Consider the following 21631-nt stretch of genomic DNA (forward strand, 5'->3'; position numbering starts at 1 on the left):
GTCCTCAGAGACCCCAGAGAGAAGCTCAAGTCATTCACTGAAGACAAGCAATAATACATTGTCAAATTTCTTATTGAAAATCTGTGTGGGGATCAACAGAATATTATGCTTCAGAGAATGGTTATGTCATGCTCCAGTGGTGTTGGATAAGATTCAAGGAAGCAGGCAATGAAGCTATCAAAATGGCAATGCTTCTCTGTCTTCCAGTCACCTTAAGAAAGACTGAGTAAAACTGGGTTTACTCTAAATGCAGATGCAGGTAGTCCGTGGTAATCCATGCATACAAGTACTAATAAAACATGACCAGGAGCATAGGTGGGAGTTAATCCCTATGGGCTGCACTGGCAGAGGAGGTGGTGATGAGGGCTCTGAGAGCTCCCAGATGCTCCATGCCAGCTGAACATGCCACTTACATGGCAATCTGAAAAAAGCTTAGACTCACACAAAGCCTTTGTGTCCCATTATCAGTTTTGTGCCTCAGACTTTGTGCTAATGTAAAAATGCAAATCTCCAGCAATTAACAGCCATTCCTACATTAGCAGAGCTCCCAAGGTTGTGCTATCTCCATTTGTCTTTAAACATTTTATTAGAAATTTGACACCAGTGATGTTCTAATTAAAGTCCATTTCCTAGCGTGAAGCGCTTGTATATACAGCACCACGGATTTGTTCTTTCAAGACTGCCTCCAATTTCATGCTTGCTTACAGCAAGTGTTACAAATACTGTTATTTTTGTTGAGAGTCTCATCACTGACATGGTGCTTAGGCTGCACTTCTGGAGCTTGTTTGTTGATTTCTCTTAAGATCTGGTAATTCTTAGTAGGCCTCATTTAGGCACCAGTGCTAACAGGGTGTCCAGATTTGTTTCTGACTTTGCATGGAGAAGTTATGTTTGCACCTGGTGGACAGACATTGAAACGAGCTGCTGATCCTGAAAAGATAATTTGTCATAAAATGAAACAAGAAAATGCCCTGTATCTCTTGCACAGCAACAGGGGAAAAAAACCCCCAAAACCTTTCTTCAAATGAGTTAGGCATTGTTCTCAGGCAAGAACAACAGAACGGTTTGAGCAAAGGAAAAAGGAACACTTTGCTTTTAAAAATGTCTTGGGGGCTACAGGAAACATTTTCTTATGTTCTAACTTTCTATAATCTGAACTACATTAGAAAAGAATGAGAAGCATTCTTGACTGAATTTGTAATTATAACAATTTAGGGGCAGTCTTTCTATTCATCAATCCCTGGATTTCAAACTTTTTATCAGAAAAGCATTATCTGTACATTTCAGTGTATTTGAAGTTATGTGCTATGTGAGAAAGGACTTTTTTCTGAGGTTGTTAGATGTAAATAAGTTAAAATGGCAAAAAAAGTATCTCCTTTTAAAGACCATATAAGTAACAGTGGCAGCCTTTGAGATCTATAGTTCCTGGTCCCTAATCCAGAACTAAAGATGTTCAGTTATTCAGTAAACAAATTTGAAAGACATTATAATAATGGTTTATATCTCTTATTAGATTTAGCTACAATTTATCTCGAAGCTCCTCTATAATGAGGCCACTGTGTACTTTTTTAGGTAAGACATTTCATAACTAACAGGCTCAATAGTCCACCAGGCACTTTTACATGCTGCACTGAGCACTAAACGGATGCTAGATTCTGCAAAATGTCACTATAGGATAATTCCTCAACTTGTTTTTGGCTCATACACAATTTCGCTTTTTGGTAGTATCTTCATCACTAGGAATGTCTGAGACAGTGACGAAATCCTTTTGTCTGTTGTGTCCAGGAGTTTGCTCTGGTCCTTCTGGTTTGCTGTGGGAGGTCTATGTTTCAGTAACAGCTGTGTTTCCCCAGTGTTTTAACAGTAAACCTGTACTGTCTTCTTAGAAATGAGGCTAGGAATTAAGCATACAGGTAATATCATGGAAGCCCTTTGCCTGAGTATTTTAATTCCCCACTGGGATAACCAAATGAAGCATATTGTTTTCGTCCTGGCAGATATGGATCTGCGTGAATTCAAGTGCTTTCTAGATTTTCATGTGTGGCCGGCTGAGGTCTCTGCATGTATAACATGTCCAGTGTGTGATGCAGTCACACCCCCATGGATGAAGCACTGTTAGGTGTCAGGGCAGTCTTCCACAGTCCTTACTGTAGGAGTTAATTTTATGTATATTGCAAAACTATACATACAGTGGTCTTGGAGAATTCTTCTGATTCAGCCCTTTGGTATTGTAATAATTTTGATTATGGGACTTGATCTCAGCCTCACCCACTTCAGTGGGTTATCTACTTCTGGACTTCTTCATGTGTGAAGTGTTGTTTTTCTTTCCAATTGCCTGTGGTTTTGAGAACTGTGAGAATGGTACAAGGCATTCAGCCTTCTCTTGCACACAGGCCTTAGTTCAGAGCATCCTGCTTTGAGGGATGGAGTTCTTCTAAGTTAGTTGGAGTATATAACCTAACTCATGTTAGTTGAAATATTCTACCATATTTTATTTTTCACTTTAGAAACAAATATGAATGTAGTATTTTTACAGTTGCTAAAGTGTGAAAGGCTTTTTCATATTTTTTTTTCTTTCCCCATTTAAATGTGAACACTGACTAATAAAATACTGCTGGAAAAGTTCTTATTTAATGTAGCCTACCCTAGCAGGTGAACTATGTGACCACTTTAAGCATTCACTTTCATTCTGGTGTACTACCTAATTTGGGGGATTCTCTTTCTTTGTATACTCATAGGATTTTTATAGTCCGGTTTTAACAGAAAGGTGGACCTTTGAGCTCCCAAAATAAAGCTCCTGTGGGATGTAAAACACATCTTGTGTGAATTTGATGTAACTTACAATGTATAATTTGAAAAAAAAAATGCTAGCATTTTCCATAGATAAATCCTGAGCAGATAAAAAATAGCTGTATTATTTCTTGTTGAGCACTTGTTCTTTACTCACATCCATTTTCTTCATCTGTAGCTGAGCTTCTGCAAATATATTTTCTTTCAGGTTAGTTATTATTACTTAGCACATTGATTTTTTGAAGATGGATGTTGGTTTCAGTACACAGATTTCTATACTTGGTGCTTTCTGTAACATCATCTGTAACACTGAATGATGAATCACATCTCATTATATCACTATTCTATTTTACCACATGTTTGTTTGTCCAAAGGAGTTGAATTATTGGGCAACTGAAATGCTTCTGTGTGTGGAGAACCTCTAAATATGTCTATCGTGTACTCTACTCTACCACCATGATATTAATGATGTATTCTCCCTTGGAAAAATCAAAAGGTTCATGTGATTTATTTTTTTTCCAAAACTTTAAAGTAAAGGATAAGATACTGGCTCTACCGCATTCAACATGAGCTTTGGTGTTGCTTAAAACAAGTCTGGGATTTCCACTCAAAGGAAGGAAAGGGGGGTTGAGTGAATGGCATGGCAGGTAACAGGACACAGAGACTTGCTATAAGTCCTTGCTGTGATCCAAAGCCATCTGCCCTCTGCAAAACAACAGACTGTGAGGAACAATATAACCCACAGTGCCTAGCATTGCAGCTGCTAATTAAATATTTAATGTGTTAGGGAGAGAAAACAAGCTCCCTTCTTCTTTTCCTAAGGATTGAGTGAGCTGCTGAGCTTCAGTTTGACAGTCATTACGTTATAGTGCCTTGGAGTTGGTGAGCTGCTTTGAGATGCAGCGGTGGAAGACACCAACCTTCTTACTTTGTTTACAATTAATTTCCCAATTTTTCTTAACTTCTACATTAATTTTGTCAAATTCAGTCCTAAAAATTATTTCCCTCAGAAATATGAAATCATTAAAATTAGGAAGTAGTAGTTTAAAATTCTCCACATTAAAGTTTTTTTGGGGAGAGGGTTTGATTTCCTACAAAATTTAAGTGTTCATGGCCAGAGTCCTGGACAGTATTATAGGAAGGCAAAGAACAATTATTTTGTGGGTTATAAAATACCTTTTTGTTGTAACTGTTGTGTGTGTTTTATGCTTTGCAAAGTGCCAACATTAAGCCTGGAAATGTTCTTTTATTAGACCTTTTTGGTTATCTGTCTTGTCAATCAGGAAGCTTTAACATGCTCAGAATCGATTCTTACACAAATTATTTTATTTTAAATTGTTATCTGAGTGCCATAAATATGAGGCTGTCTGCACACCTGGCCTAGACTTTTTTAATTTAGAGGGTTATTTCTCATTCTAATGACTGTGGATACACTCACACAGTGCAGAAAGCCCCATATTCTTATCTGCATGTTAACTCCTAGACTGTTCTCACATTTATTTCTTATTTGTGTTGAAATTTAATACTGGATGAATTAGATGAATGACTCGGGCGGGGGGGGTGTTGTTTGTTTTGTTTTGGTGGAGGGTACTTTTTTTATTTCATGCTAATAGAGTTCTCAAAGAAAGGTTTTTCACTAGCCGTGATTGCTTTTGTCTGAATACGATTTGTAGGTATTGCTGCAAAAGTTTAGGTAAAACACCACTGAAACTAATATCTGTAACCATGCAGTGCACATCATGTGTGAAAAAGTTAAGGTCTGTTATGATATCAGGCACCAAAACAATAGCAGCTTTCCTCCAAAACACATATTACTGCCAAAAATGCACAAGTAAGTAGATTTTGCTTGGCTGAGAAAGGAGTAACAGACTTCCAATGTAATGGGTAGCATAAAACCTAGCTTTTTGGTATGCAGTCATAACATTATGCTCTTTTGCTCTGTAAGTCAAAGCGTTCTAGTAAACTTCAGCTGTTATATCAGAAAAAAAGAAAATACAGGCACAAAAAAATAATGCATCCCATACTTCCATGCTAAAGACTCACAGTCTGACAAGAATAAGGAGGTCAGACAAGAAACAATATTTTCTTCAGACATTTTGACCCAAAATTAAATTTCTTGGAGTTAACACAACACCCTAGTACTAACCCTACCACGGAGGGTGCTTGAAGTTTCCCTGTTACAGGATGAAAAGATTGGCATAATCTGGCCAGTTCTTTTCTAGCATGTGAAAGCTTCCTAAGGGAAGAAAAGTCTATCAATATGGCCAGCTGGCTGTGTCTAGCCCACAGTAAGAGAGGTAATGGTGTGGCGCTTTGGTGGGGAAGGACAGGAACAGACGATGTGAAATCCTTACTGAGGGCATCCGACATCAGAGATCTGTTATTTCTTAATTTGCAGTGCGTAGCATAAAAATCCTGAGACCCAGACCCAGACAGTCATTTGGCTGGAAGATTTTCATAAAAATTTACACTGAAATCAACATTCTCCCTTGAAAATTTTTAACCTGTTCATATTACAACATAATGGGGAAAAAAAAGAATTTTTTTCGACTGTAAAATTTTGGAGTGATTTAATATAATTTTTTCACTCTCATCCAGATTTAACTCACTAGAAATTATATTTTACTGCCATATAAACACCTTATTAAAAAAATGTGCATAAGGAATGTCCTCATACTCAGAAGAAAAATCACAAACATACCTATTAAAAAATAACATTGACTGTTTCTAAAGCACTTTTTAGAAATAATATGCAATTAAAAGTGGACATCTTTATATTTTTTTCCTTCCTTTTCCTACACAAGTTTATCTAATAAGTGATATATGTGGAGGTAATAAGAACACACACAACTGGTTGTCTGCCTGCTCAGTCCCTCTTGTGAACATGTTCTACCCACCCTAGCAGCCCCTGCTCCAGGCTGATGGCAACTACTTACCTCACCTCACCTACCATAGATATGGGTGTTCAGGTCTTGTTTACATGCAAGCTTTATAGAATTCATTTCTGCAAGTGATTACATTTTGTGTACTTTTGACTCTGCAGCCCAAATGTATCCAGTTTTCTTTCTAGAAAAAAGCAAATTAGAACAAATCAAAGAACATGCTGGTTTCCTAACGTACTGAAAAAACACATTATAAATCTATTATTGATCAGAATCAAATTGATCTTTATTAGGACTACTCTAACCTCAGAGTCACAGAAAATAGTCAGTTCTGCTGGAAATAAAAGATTTTTTTACACAGAAAAACAGACAGCTTTTATACTTCTGTCAATAACAATTGTAGCAAAAGCAGTGCTTAAACATAGTAAATGCAGTACATTGCTGCGCTAAGTGGCAGTTGTAACACAAGCACTTCGACTGTGCATGTATGGTCGCACAGTGTCGGCAGTTACAGCCATCATCTCAGTATTACTGTGATTATACATGCAAGTTCATAATTAGAACTGAAGTAGTGTGGGAAAATTTCGTGTCTTTAATTTGATCATTCGTGATTGTCTTAAGTCCTCTTTTCCTGAATATTGAAGTGTTTCAGTAGTGTTAATACTCAGAACAGAAAATTGTTGCAGCCCAATATTCTCTTGTAGCACATTTTGAATAGCTCATTGAAGAGAACAATTTGTAATTTATGTTGTCCTTTCTTACACAGGTTACCCGCTACAGAAACAGAAAACCAAAGGTGTGCTTATTGTAACTGATGCAGTGTAACAACATACTCCACAGGTCAAATCTTCATTGCTCTCTCTTCCCATGGGCTTCAGACCGAGGATTATTCAAAACTGGCTTAAAATAAAGTGTGGATCTGAAAGTGGCATGATCTCTTAAGCAAGGCAGGTAGGTTCCGAATTGTGACTCATTAGTTTATTCTATGCTACTACTCCCATCAGATATTGTTTCCTCATTCTTCTGCTTCAAAGTTTATTATGAGCTGAAGCTATGTACAAAGGCAAACGCTGCTTATCTGTATGCAGTGAGTAACTACAGTGTGAACTGCTCTGACTTCATGCCTTGAATTTAATCTCTCCACTCGTGAGTCTGTAGCTTGATGCTACAGCATGGATGGCACCCTCAGACTCCTTTTTCCACACATTAGTACCACAGCAGGATAAAGGTCCGCCGTATTTCACTTCTTGTTACTGTTGTTTATTTCTATTACCCTAAGCACAGAATCCCTGTCTGTACAAAGGCATCTGTATCTGGTTGTATGACCATATGTGAAGGGTAACCTCTGTCAGAGAACTTGTGCTGTACAGTGGGACAGAAAGAGCAAGTAAAAAGGAAATTCAAGCAAAGTGACATACCTGAGGTCAAAAAACGGTTCTGTAGACCTCAGTTTTTCTCTTCTTGAGTCTTATCTAAGGCAATTACTATATGACACCTGGAATATCGTATGCTGCACTTACAGTTGCTATATTACAATTACATTGAAAACAGAGGATGTTTCCACCCACACAGTAATGAAACATGCTTTCAGAGTGTAATGAGATTTTGTATGAGCCATCTTCTGCTTGCCTTCCATGAGATCAAACACCTTTGAAAATGGGGAAATCTCTTTCAGAAAAAGTAAAATAGAATTATAATAACAATGATCATCTGTGAACTAGAAGCCAAAAGCTAGCATGGTATAAAAGTCCAATGTCGCTTTAAACATTAACCACTGAAAAGACGCAGAAAAACCTGTTATGCTGAGCAGAGGCTCCAAGGTCAAAGGAAACTATCTATAATAAAAGGTGGACTTGATACAAAGTTGATTTCCATTGTCAAGAGATATGGGATATGTTATACTGTTCTTATTGGGACAACTTTGCTGAAGCTTCTTACAGGATTTCCCAAAAGCTCACTGAAACTAATTGTGGCTCATAATGTTAGACTGAAGAATAATTATAAAATAATGTTAGATTATAATCCACTGAAGACTCAGGAAGAAAAAAAACGGACTGGAATGAAAGTGTAGTCAAATACCTGCCCCTGTCCAGCAGACCCACGGGGCTACCACGGTTTGGGCAGTGCCTGTGGCCAGTGATGTGCAAAGGATGGACACGACTAGTGTTCCGGGCAGCTCTGATGAGCAGGCACCCCTTTGCAGGAGTGCTGAATGGGCAATGTTTTTGGCATGAGATTGGCCCACGGCTTGAATTCATATCCTGAATCTATCACAGAATCTGCTACCCGTACCAGTTCTGCTCCTAATTAAATACATTATTGTTCCACTGAAGTTTATTTTCTCCTAAATACTTCCTCTCTTTTCTCCTAGAAGGAAGGTAGGAAAGTTGTTGCTGAAACAGCCTGTGAAATTAAATGATATTAATGAGATATCGTATTAGCTAATTGGCTCTCACATAGGACTTTATACCTCTGATGTATTTTGGAAAAGGACTGGAATCCTAATTAAGCAATATTTTTTAAAATAAATTTCTAAGCAGTGTATTTTTTATGAAGTTCACCCATTTGGAATATTTCTTATAAAATAATGTTATCATTGCATTTATGTCTTTGAGCAGCTTTCTGAATAGATCCCTAGTTTGCTTAACAATCATTGCTGAAATGATTGTGATCTTAGGAGCCCTTGTTCCTGTCTGACATTCTTTCCCTGTGACTAATTATTTTACAGACTGTGCTTTAATTGCAGGGTGTAGGAGGTGCTTTCTGTAACTGCTAAGTATTAGAAGGGGACATGCTCTGCAAATCATTAAATGTGCTACTAGGAATAAACCCACTTCTGAGACCAGTGACATTTGTCAAAATTAACCAATGTGTTTGTTGAGAGCAAGAGGGCATCTCTAGGAGATGTCTCCTAATAATTGCTGGCATGGTGAGTGCTGTTAATTATTTAACATGATATGGAAGACATAGAACTTCTCAGGAGAAATGGCTTCCTTTTTTCTTTTATTTACAAACAGGATGCATTAAAAACCCTGAGTGGATTAAATTTGTTTTTTAAACAAATCCAGACTGACAATTTTCTTCGTAGCCTGCAAACATTCCTAAAGAGAAGACAAGTTACAGACATAAAAATATTATGCATATTTCATGGCTTCCTATCAGAACATAGAGTGATGTAAAATAAACCCGTTAACAGATTTGAACATCTATGCTCAACTTAAACTAGGCCAATATGACTGTGTACTTTCAAAGTCATCCATTAATGAGAGTAGGTATAAAACTTAGGTCAGAGGTACTGCTTTGCAACACTGTCTCTAGCAGTGCTATTACTTGCTTTTGTTTTCATTGTGTCTGATTTTAGCAAAGCAAGGGCTCACGTTGTCTACATGCCCTAAGCCCCAGGTGACAAGAGCATGTCAGGAGTTATCAGAGGTCTAAAAACCTATGAGTAAAGATTGAAGGAATTGGGACTTTTAGCCTAAAAAGAAGACTGAATAAGGGACACAGTAGCAACTTTCTAGGCAAAAGATAGCCCTGGAGAGAGCTACTTCTCTATGTCCAAGGTAGATTGGACAAGAAATAATGGGATTATGTTGCAAAAGAACAAGGGTTTGTTTTGGTGGTTTGGGTTGTGGGTTGTTGGTTGTTTGTTTTTGGTTTTTTTTTTTCAGAAATAAGGAAAAGATTTTAAAAATACAGCAAAGCAATGCACTGGATTGCAGACTGTCTAGTGTAATTTGGACTATCACTTCTCAGAGGTGATTTAGACATAATGGTTCTTGCCTTGGGGGACGTGGCTTCATCAAGCTCTCTTCTAGACCTTTTTTGCTATAGTTTTGTCAAGGAAATCCACCTGGAAACCAAAACAAATCTTCCCAATTAAAGTTTAATCAAAACAGGTCTGATTCTACTAGAAAATTTCAATTTTTTCACATTGTGGGGCTTTTTTTTGTGGGAAAAATCCTTATAACCAGCTGAAGACCCTTGTCCCTCCAAGGGTCCAAACCATTTGCTTTAATTGTCAGTGAGGGGGTTGGCATTATTGATCATGCAATAGATCAGCAGTGCCAGGCACCCTGTGGGGCAGTTTGTAAGCATTACATACTTTAGACATTCTATCTTGACTTCCCCCAGTACTCTCTTGGATATTAATTCACATTAAAGCATATTATTTGGCCACATCTACGACTATATTTGGGAAAATTAAAAGCAATAGTCTAGATTTCTGCTTAAAGACATATGCATAAGGGAAAGCAGGTGGTGACTTGCAGTATCTCGGAGAGTTGCTAGATGGTGGTAAAGCACACACAGAAGTGCATCACATGCAACTGCGGCATCAGCCGTTCTGGTTACCAGTTCGTTTGGAAGAGAGAAAAAAAGGAAGATGTTTTCTGTTTGTCCTGTTTTCTACATCACTTCCAATGAAAAGAACACCTCAGCTTCCTTGGTTTCTCAAAGAACGTTCTATTCAGATTTGTCCCAAATTACTAAGCTCACATTTTTACATATTTTTACGGTATTTTCTGTTTGCAGCAAGACTGACTAAATATATTTTGATGAGGAGACAATTTACCAAAAGCTGGCATTTCAGGAAGGCTGGCATCATGAAGGAGGGGGAAAGAAAAACTTAAAATACTTTATTTCAACATTTCCAGAAGGATACACAACAACAACAATCCAGAAGGATTGAGGTTGTTGGTTCCTTTGTTTTTTGTTGGGTTGGTTTGTTTTGGGGTTGTTGATTGTTGGTTTGTTTGTTTGTTTTTCTTCCCAAAGAGCATATTCACTTAGAAATTTCTATTTGATCAGTAAATGTTTATTTGAAGAAAGAGAAATAAAGTGAATAGTATCTAAAAAAGTGAGTGTTGCACCAAAGATGGAATGGAATGGTTCAGGTAAAATGAAGAAGGGTTGCTTTATACTTCTCCTAGTTTCACAAAGCAAATAACGTAACTAAGCTAACACATATTATGTTGACAATGTTATAAATCAGAACTCATTTTCTTCTGGTTTTAATTCCATCCAGTGTATGTGTTCCTTATTTGCACAGTTACAGTAACTGCAATTTCCCACATGTTTTGATTTGATTTAAGTGCATCCTGTAGAGTTGGCTACTGGGTTTTTTTAAGAGACCAACATAAGCTTTAAGTCATATTGAAGAGAAAATATTTTCTCAAGGGAATACATTAAAAAGTCATACAAAACCTATTAAAAATTAAAAGGTAAAATATATTGCATTTCCTATGGGAAAAGTTGTGGTGTCAGATAACAGGTAGGAAGGAGTACATAAGGGATAAAAATTATTCTTGGATGAATAATTGATGTATTTACATTAAGAATATGAGTATTCTTAGAATGGTTAGCTATTGTTTGTACATGATGTCATCTTGAAAACTACATAAAATTTTGAAAAGCTGAACTCTAATTTGTTTTGATGCCAATAAATGCTGTCAATGGCAACATTTGTCTGAATAGTTTGAGAGAATTCAACATTAATCAGAGTTTTAATTAGGAAAACAACAAGATTTGCTATAATTCAGTGGAGACAAGCTGTAACAAACTTCCTCATAGGTCAGATTTAATTAACTTACAGCCAAAAGAGCATGAAACCACACAGTGATTTAACAAGTCCAAAATCTGCCCAGGTTTCATTCATAAAACAAACTGATCATGCTGCTTCCATCATCAGCATTGTTAGATAGCATCAATGGTATTCGCAACACTTCATTGATTAGTTACTTCCTTTTTCCAGATGTATAAATAGACAACTGTTTCCATCATGTCTGAATGTCTCATGCACTACTGAAATTATTATTCCTGTCCCACTATGATGTGGGTCGAAGATGGAATAATCTAAATAATCATAAGAAGAAAATTGCTGAGAGAAATTCTTATGATGATTGAATACTTGCTGGTATGAAGCTTTGTTATGGGCTGGTCTTTCCTATCACCATGACATCTGAAAGAGGAAAGCAATAATCTTGCTCTGCCCATGCTCAAAACTGACCAGACATCAGCTATCAATGGTTAGCAAGGTCCCAAGTCCAAACAAAGCTAACAAGGTCACACTGGTTTTAGACTGGAATTGAAATGTACGCCAGCAGCAAGTTTTTGCCTGAAACACACACTGTGCAGACATGTCTTTTAAAAAAATCAAGATTTTTATCTCTTTTATTATTAATGGACCCATATTAGGGTGTCTTCAGCTGAGGTCATATTTTGTTTATTGTGGCATGAAACGTCACTGCTCACCGAAGAGACAACAAGATTCCAGCAAGGCAAATACAAACTTTTCCTTATGTATTTGATCACCACTTAGATCAAAGGACAGTTCTTAGATCAGTAGAGAAGACTTTAAAATTCATCTTGATTAATATAAAAGTTTTATAACAATTTTTAACTTAAACTGGGGAAAATCCAGGTTTTATTCTTTGCTCTGTTCCTACTAGAAATACATGTTAGTTCTATATTATGTATTTGAGAAACCACAGCATGTTAGCAAGGGGTCCTCAATACTCCTCAGTCCCTGTTTTTTTACATGCTTTGCACCTCTTAACATGAGTTTCCACCTGGATCACTTTGTAACTCTGACTGATTGTACAACTTCTCCCAAGGCAATCACTTAACCCACTCTTGAAAAAGCTCTTATTAGAAAACAAGTACTTCCCAGTGTGGACTTCTGTCTCGCTGACTATTTACAGATTTTATGTAAGGAATTTATATACTGAAATCAGCAAATGCTCAGTAGAACAAGGAGTAGGACATGGCTCTCAATGACTGCTAGAAAGCTACTTCTGCTAAATGAAGAGAGCAGTTCTCATTTAAATATTAAATTTAGATGTCAAAAGACATTTCAATGAAAGGAGTCAAAAGCTGTGTTCCCTTCTTTCCTATTCCACCTGAGTAGTGGCTATCTGGGGTATTAGGATGCTTCCTCTGGTATCTGGACATGAATTGACGCACATCCATGAGAGACACAGCTCAGAAGCAGAGGACGAGATTAAACCCAGGTCTGTCTCTCCCTGCATGACTGTACTGACTACAGCGCAAAAACCCATCACGATCACAGAGAGACTGCCAGCCACAGGGGTGCTGTGCACTTGCATGGACATCCCTGAACCAGCAGTAGCCCAGCAGAGATTTAGCAAGAGCTAGGTGCCAGCTGTTCCTGTGGGCAGATTAATGTGCTCATGAGCAACTTCACTTGTAGGTACTTTATTAATAGAGAGGTGTTAGGCAGAGGTGGCTGTGGGCTTTGGCTCTTTCATAGTCAGTGCAGTAGCTGTTGGCATTCTGAGGACCACAGTTTTTGACTGAAGGACTTAAGCTGTGGGTTGTTTGGCATGTACCACCCAAGCCCACAAATCCACACAAATGGTAATTCCACAACATGAGGAAAAAAAATTACTTGTGAAAGATGATCTAGCTCTGGATGATCTAGACCTTTCTTAAGAAAGGTCTTCACTGACTTCAGAAAAGGTTATTGTTTACAGACTTTCTACTCAGCTGAGCAATTTTCTGTAACAGCCTTTAAGGGTATGTGTTTATCAGTCACTCTTTCGTTAGGTGCAAATGTAAGCCTTCATGAAAAGGCCACATAAGGACTCTTGGTATTTACTGTTTCACAAAGGTTTCAGTGAAGCAGCTGTCATGAATTCTGTATCTATTTGGAAAGTAAAGAGTTCTCATGATAACAATTATAAAAGTATCTGTGTTCAGAGTAATGTACATATGAAGAAAGGAGAAAAATTCTCTTTTTGACATCCACAAAAATTCAGAATAAATCCAGTGATAAAATATAGATTAAAAGAAATCTAAAATTAAAAAGAAATTCCCACGTAAATTTATATATGCTAGCAGTCAGGCTAAGCTACATATGACTTGTTTTAAAAATTTTTCAGTGATTGTGTACTTCAAGGACTCTGAGAAAACTTGTGTTTTGTTTTGTTTTAGGGTTATTTTTGTGTGCCATTTCTGCTACTGGTGCACTGCAGATGGTGAGTAATAATCAAGACCTCTAGGAGTTTAACTTCCATTACACAAGTTGATACCTAGGTGCACACACATTGACACATCGTTCCTGAAAAAAGATCACATAGAATTTAAATCTGCTCATCTCATGCCTGTTCCAACATGTTTTTTAGCCTCACACTAAACTTGAAGCCTCTAAAAGGACAAGCTTGCTTGATACAGTTTTAGATGCTTTCTGTAGCAGGAAATAATAGTGCTTTTAAAATGCAGTGAGCTGTCTGCAGAGCATAGTCTACCCAGAGAGCATAATATTAGAGCAGTAACATGCCTCATTTCAAGCTAAATCTATCAAGGTCTGCAGAAATAGTGCTAAAAAATCCTTCAGCAGTAGGAAATGTAATCACCTCCAAAAGTGTGAGCCCCCAGAGCTGCTGAGACAAGGGAATTTCAGACCTTGATTGTAATCTCATTATGAACAAGACACATTATCTTTGGTATTTGGAAAGTGAGCCCAGTGCCTTGCATTTGGTTGCAAGATTATCACTTGCATCCTGTCAGAACAAGAGGAATCAGCAGAGGCACATGAGAGTTAAGCTCTGAGCTGTACCAGAGAAAGCTGCAAAAACTCACAGCTTATTTATATTAAAATATTTTTTAAGTAATGCAAACAACATGGTAAAATGTAAAGACAGTAAATGGTGAGCAGGAGGTGAGCAGTGTGTTTGAGAGCTGTGAAGAAACTGAATGAACACTGGGGCTGAATTAATTTCCTATTCACTGCATTCCCTAGCCTAAGAACAGAATAGAAGTACAAAACACATACATCTCTTTAAAAAATAGACCTTGGAAAGTAAAACAAAAGCAATCACACTGATCAAAAAACACTAAATGTCTGGGAAATACTGAGAGGACCTATTCCGCAGAAGAAGGATAGCGTCCTGCAGATGACTTTATACTTGCTTGTTCAGGCCAGAATGGGATGTGCGATGGGGAGGGTGAGAGAGGACAGTAAAGAGAGAGGAATGATTACTTTTCTCCTACTGTTTATTCAGTGTAAAGAAAGAATGCTACTTTAGAGACAGCACATGCAAAGTGATGGCTTCAAAGAGCTAGTCACTGCAAGGCCAAACCTTGGAAGATGCCAAGCCTCTTGCAGCTTCTGTTGGCTGCACAGCAGTTGGCATGCTGCAGCCCTTTTTGGAGCTGGCCTCAGAATTATGAAAAAAAAACCCCACCAAACAGTATCATAAGACTGTAAGCAAATCAGGACAGAACTCTCAGCAGACATTGCATAGCCCTTTCACAACTAGATATGCCATCTGCTCCCAATCTGTCCTGAACAAATCAAGCTCATCAATTTAGCAGAGTACTCCTTAAAGACAGGAGTACTTGACTTTGAGTCACAGCTGTAAAAACTCAAGTCAAATTTTCTTTGTACTAGAGTTTGTGTTAGAGCTCCATTAGGAAGAAAGGATGAAAACTCTTCACCACATTAATCATCTTAGGAACCTCCTGGTCTGTAAGGACTTTCTTTAAAACATGTGGTTGAACTAAGAAGTTAATAATCCAGTGAGTAGTTTTAGTGAAATGACTATTTGTATAAATGCTTAGCAACAAGAGCAAGGGAAAATCTTGCCAAAAATAAACGGATGATATTTTTCAGAAAAACCCTGGTGGCCTTTCTATACTTAAGGACCCCTGTGATCCATAAGCACAGGCACAGAGGAATGCAAAGGCTTATGGGCATTTTTACAAATACACACACGTTTTATAAATTACTTTTTGTCAAAGTACTGCCTGGATGGATGAATAATTTAACCGCCACCACTCATGATGCCCACAAGGAAGCAGGGAAGAGATTATGTCTTCTCAAGGATTGTTGGTCATGGTGGTGGTCCAAGTGGCACTCTGCATGCCAGGGGAGCCTATAAAGATATTTCTGCCCATGTGTGATTCTCACATTCAGCTTACACCATTAAATTAGTTTCCACTTTATGTCGAGAGAGTTCTGGCACCAGTTTGCATAACTGAATTAAACGTATAAGAAACCAGCCACACTGTTCATTTGCAGTTCCCCAAACACTTCCAACAAGTCATGACATCCACAATGAATAATTGCACAGCAGTGCTGGGCAGGATCACCTGATATTTCAGGTCTGGGTTCTTGCTTTGTGTTGGCCCCAAAAGCAGTACTCTAAACATATTCACAAAAGCAGGAGTTCAGATGTTTGGTGTGAGGGTTCCTCATTTTAATATGAGCAATTGTACAAGGCACAGAGCTGGGTGAGGGAGAACTAATTTATTCTTAGTATGGAGTGCTCTGGTTCCAAGATAACTGAGCAGAAATGCCCAAAATAAAACTTTATATGGATTCCCTTCAAGGCCACGCCAGCAAGAATACATACAGGATTCTTCTGGCATTTGAAAAAAGTTTAGACACAAAAAAATTGGGTCTTGAATTTGATGAAAGTTTTTCAAACCAAAATGCCTCAAATGAAACATTTCAAAACACAGGATGCCTGTATGTGTTGCAATTTTGCTTCACTGGAAGTATTTCTGTCACATTACTGGTGATCATGCATGTGAAAGACTTAAACCTTTTCCATCTATGTACAGGAACAGAACTAATAAACAGGATGACCTCTCCCAGGCTTTTTCCTTTCTCTGATTTTGCCTAGTGGTTGGCTTACTGGAAGATCTCCGGTTTCAGATTTAGCAAAAACAGGCTGTACAGTAAAATAAATTCCATCTGAAGTAGCCTAGTTAGCTTTAACATTAAATTTCTTTAATAACTCCACTGTGCATTATTGTTTGTAAATAATGTAACTATTCTTCAACATATTTTAACTACACTTTTCAAGATATAATTATTTTAGTCTGAAATATGTAAAATCAGTGGTAGTGCTGAAAACAATTCTCATTGATTTGAAGGTAATACGTAGTACCTGATCATTAAAATGTGAGCAGCAGCTATACAGGGTGCCTACAAGACAAAATAGGGAATAAAACATGGGGTTTATTTCTGAGTTAGCTCATGGCTTTAGTTGTTATTGTTACAGAAGTCTTTTTAATAGGAAATTTGTTGTCATGACATGATCACCATGTATTTGGTTTACTTTATAAAAAGGAAAAATAGTTTACTTGTAATGCAGTGTTTCCATGTCATGTATCAGTATGTCACAAACTACATCACCAGGAAATAGCACTTGATTTGCTTGCCCTTCATATCCTGCTCTACTGACTTCTACTCTGCTCTAGCAATGCCTTATAGTCATTTCTTTTTTTTTTTTTTCAACTCCTTTATCAACAGATGAGGAACTATATTTACATTTTGAAATTTGTGGCAATAAACTTTGTAACAAAATCAAGTTTGATGGCAAGCTTCCTTTCAGGAACACAATAGATTTTAATCTGTCTGGGTTCCATGTACAAATTAGGGCTTCTGTCTAAAATGCATTATTTGTTACATAAAAGAATTGTATGCAGCTGACAGAAAAGGGTTTCGAGTTCCGTTTATCTGGAGTTCAAGTTTTTGCTTACAGATTTAACTTTGGAAGTCAAGGATCCTGGCTGGGAAAGTCATTGAAAATCAGATGACTAAAAAGAAAAATCCTGGAACTCTATGAAATACGAGTCCTCTGTTTCCCTAACCATAACAGTATGACACTATTAAACCGTGTCTTTGTCTAACTTGAATTCACTTGATATTTCTTCTAGTATCAGCTAAGCCTTTGTGCATCTTCCAGATTGCAGGAATATATATTTTATAAGGAATATCTTCATCCCAAGCAGGAACATTTCAATTCTGACCTTTTCCTTTTCAGCCAGTCACATACTAAAAACCCCAGCACTTCAGTCACTTGATTAAGAGGACTATCACAAACCAAGAATGAAATCTATCATACATTCACCTGTTTTAAGGACCCTATCTTCTGTGGTAAAAAATTTGCAAAAAGCAAAATACTGTATCATAATAATTTCTTCTAGAGGAAATTACTCCGATTTTTTATTTTCCCCTGAACATCTGCATTTTCTTAATGTGTAAATATTACTGCATAATGAATATCAGTTTACCGCACAAACCCAGATTATCAGGATTACTTCAAGAGAGTCATCCATCTTGGTAAGGAGCATGGAAGAAAAGGAAGTAAGTCAGAAATCTCCATATCTTCCTACTATTTTATTATAGAACCTTTATAAATTCCTTCAGATGCATGCCACGCTTCTCTGCCACAAGATACAACTGTTAAATATAGGTAAGGGGTTTTCTCCCCTGGCTCTTTTCTTTTTCTAGTAAGGAGATTCTTACTGAGAACTTTGCTTCTTGATATTGCTGTGACCTGCCATAATCACCTCAGTCTTCTGTTTTCAAAGCAATTCACTTCCATCAGACACCACATTAATGACCTGTTTCAAGCTTACCCTTGAAAACAGTGATAACTCTTTGGGGCTCCTATGTGAGAGAGACCCATTGTGATGTGGGGTCTGATCCAAAGTCTATGGCTTGTTCACAAAGGCCTTCTCAAGCTCTTCAAAAGATTTCTATTTGGTCCCAGACATTTTACCTCTCTAAAAGCCTGTGCAGCACCAATGAAAACACAGTAGCTCCTGTTAATATAACTAGCACACTCATTACTGTACAGCAAGCAATGCCAGGGAGGTGACTATGGTGGAACAGCTGATGTAATTCATGAATGGAGAGGACTATCTGTGTATGCACCTCCTTTACTTTTGTGAGAAAATAAAGGATGAATCTTTAACACCACAAAGCTTTGGTCACGATCTTTGAATTTGACTGAGAGACCAGCATGCAAACAGTTCGTGCAAACCCATGAGGTCAAACAGCACTGTGGAATCTTCTTAAAAGTACTTCCAGTTATTTATAATGCAGCATCTTCATATCATAGAGGATGTCCTTGTTTGGTGGCTTCTTTGGGGAGCAGAAGACCCCTGGAGTCACACCATCTGACAGAGAAGCAGAGGGAGTCTCCCCAAGATTGATCGCTATTCCTATTCTGAAATCTACCTTAGGAGCAGGCAATCTTTTCTTCCACAGCAAAATAATATGTAATAAAGATATTACAAGTCCAGTGTTGACAGATGTTTCAGATGGATGTGAAAACTTCAGTGTATAGCACAAAATCATAAGAATGTTTTTAAACAGCTATATTGTCCTGGCTGGAAGTGGGGGATCTAGATTCTGAAAAGCTTTTCTACTCTGCTGGAAGAAGGGATTTTAGATCTTGTCAGTTTCCTAAATATAATTTCATAAGAAAGATAAAAGAGTTCTTTTCTGTGCAATCGATTTTTATCTATATACACCCATTTTGCAGGTCATTAGCTGTCTAACTGAGCACAGAGCAGTGGCCTCCCATATCCCATATTATTCAGAATGGGATAGAACAGAATTGGGAGCTTCATTTAAAATACAGGCAGAGCAAAGGAAGGTGGCAAGAAGCAATGTCAAAGGAATTTGCTGTGGCTTCAGGAAGGGCTGGAGGCTATATAAAGGCATTGAAAAAGCACTGTTAGCTGACTAACAAGCCATGGGTCTTTAGAAGAACACAGGAGGATGTAAGATTTCAGTACCCTAGAGAGGTTGCTTAGTGGTGGTAAATTTTTATAGTATCCATGAGAGGAAAAGAGATAGACCTTGTTCTAAAGAAAATTCGTAATCATTCTCTCTCTCTTCTGTTCTTTTATTATGTTTTTTTCCAAGTAGATTTTTTTCCTTGAATTCATAATACAAAGATGTTACATGCTAATTCTGCAAGGGCTGGGCGGAGCAGGGGAGAGAGGTAAGCTAATTTTGGTACCTAAGTTCTAGACGTGGTTCAGGCACCAGATGATTTAAGAATGCATACTTATGAACAGTAACATTTCCAATTTACTTTACTGAGGGAATCCATGTTCAGATATTTTATATACTTAATCCCTGAAAAGTTTTTTTTTCTTTTCTTTTTCTTTTCTTTACTTTTTAAAATTATTATTATTTTTCTTTCACTGTGGCAAGTCCTGCCATCCTTTAGAAATGATGATAATGCTTTCCCCCCTCTAGATCTTCCCATGGTGGTCACTGTGTTTGAACACAGAAGTGGGGTTTTGACTGCTCTTTCAATACTATTCCTCCTCTAAGCCCTCATGGAAACAGGTTCCTTCTATTTGGTGACTATCCAGCAGGAGGATAAGGAAAGGAGAAAAAAATACTGGGGTGATGTATAATGCCTTTTCCTGTCCCTGACAAGATTCCTCAGGAAAAACAAATTCCAAGCAGTATATTCCGCATGTGGTATGGTATAGCTCACTAGTGACTGTATTTAAGAAAGTTTTGAGTGGATATCTCTTACTATAGTGTTGGCAAGATTTCAGGGACGGCTCATTGCTCCTCTTCAGCACAGTGAAAATGTGCCTTCACAGCAATATCTGTCCTTCCACATACAGTCACCAACAAACATTTCCAAGAGAAAATCCTTTGACTTGCTCAGAATATTTGTTTCACCTTTGAAATACGGTCAACATTGAGATGGAGACCATGGAGTATCATTACCGGCAATGAAGCATGTAAGTTAATGGAAAAAAAAATGTGAATGATGGGTGTATGTGTGGGGGGTGGGGTGGGGTGGGGGTGGGGTGGGGGGATGTCTAAATATCTATCTAGTTTTTTTTATTTTTTGACACAAGAGATATAGTGAGAAATACAACATATACTCCGTTGCCTGTTGGGTGTTTTAGAAAGGCATCAAGAGGTGAGCAAAATTCAGTACCAGAGGTGAGCACATTGAGTTTTGACTGGAGACAGACATACACTGTTCACATATTAACCGCAGCGCTCCTCCTACGGTGAGGCCCCAGGCTGGCATAAATCAGCGAAAAGAATAAAAACAGCTTCTGGGTAGGTGTGCTGTAAAGTCAAAAGTCTTTTCCTGGTTAAATACAGAGCCAGAGACGCAATTTGGCACAAACTCATCTTATGGCAACTTAATTAGACATCTGACTTTGTTCCTCTGTACTTGGAAGCTGGTTGAAGCTTTTTGCTGACAAGAGCTGCAGCACGAGAAAGCAGCCTGAGGCATGTCGTGGTACTGAGTTGGATGAAGAGTGAACAGCTGCCAGGTCTGTGTTAGGGTAGGTTGTGTGGGACTCAACACTGGCCCTCTGCCATCTCCTTTCCCCCTGGCTGTTGCAGCCTGGCAGCCCTGGAGAGGATCCCTGACCCCATTCAGTTGCCCTTCCCCACCACCTGCCTGCAGGCTCCAGCTGCATCCCAGCGGTGCTGCTGCTGCACCCACGGAGCCAGCTCCCCTGGGCAGGGGCCAGCACAGGCACTGCTGCCAGCCTCACCTTTCCTCGCAGCACTGTGGGGACTGGCAGCAAACACAGCCTACCCTAAGTGCTGCAAGGAATTTATTTATCAAGGATCCATATCCCACTAGTTATAACTGCCCATTATAAGCAAGGATTTATGGTCAGAAAAAAACTAGATTTTTTTTTAGCTCCAATGAAACAAACAGAAGGAATAAATGCTTTGCCAGAACTCCTTCTCAATAAATAATAAGGAAGAAGTAAGAGAAGTCAAGGACCTAAGAAGACCTGGGTAAAAGGAAGGTACATACTTTTGTTTGCCTTCATTGCTTCTATGAGGAATAATTAAATCTGCTACAAACAACCTGCTGCAGCATTAGGAATTGAAAAGAGGAGGTGAATCCCCAACCAATGTTGCTAGCAAGAAGACCAATCTGCCTGTAAAATCAGAGACCTCTGACATTTTTGCAGAAAAAGAACTGCAGTATGTGCTAGATATAGGTATGGCTTTTGACACATGGAGCTAACTAGTCCTGTTAACAAGTCCTTCATTGCATGCCAGGATCCAATATTTGTTTGAATTTGGTGGTGTTCTAATTTCAGATGAAAATCCAGTCAGTGACGGCAGACTCCAAAGCAGCTGAAAATTTCCACATAATGAAACTGTTCTCAAGGTTCAGAGCAGA

This window comes from Falco cherrug, chromosome 1 (genome assembly GCF_023634085.1).
Source record: "Falco cherrug isolate bFalChe1 chromosome 1, bFalChe1.pri, whole genome shotgun sequence".
Classification (NCBI taxonomy): domain Eukaryota; kingdom Metazoa; phylum Chordata; class Aves; order Falconiformes; family Falconidae; genus Falco; species Falco cherrug.